The sequence below is a fragment of the Penaeus monodon genome, chromosome 24, assembly GCF_015228065.2.
Source record: "Penaeus monodon isolate SGIC_2016 chromosome 24, NSTDA_Pmon_1, whole genome shotgun sequence".
NCBI lineage: Eukaryota > Metazoa > Arthropoda > Malacostraca > Decapoda > Penaeidae > Penaeus > Penaeus monodon.
In genome coordinates, this window is record NC_051409.1 from 5,721,721 (window position 1) to 5,722,020 (window position 300).

Here is a 300-nt window from a genome sequence, read left to right on the forward strand (position 1 = left end):
TATAATCATCTCATGAAAATTTCTAAATTCCGAAATATATTTGAGAGATCAGGTCAGTAAGTCGCTTCTTATCTACGCAGTAACATTTATTGAAATTGGTTTATTGCAATTTAGCGTTGTGTTGGGGGCAGATTTGCATTGTGTACACATTGCAAAGCTACAGTTTCGAGTGTCACTTTCAATATCAAAGTCTACTTTACAACCAATTACTGTCACAGGCATAGTTAATAGCATGTAAGTGTTAAATGTTAACTTATGATGAATAAATACATGTTTTCCATTATGAATGCTTCAGTTGAA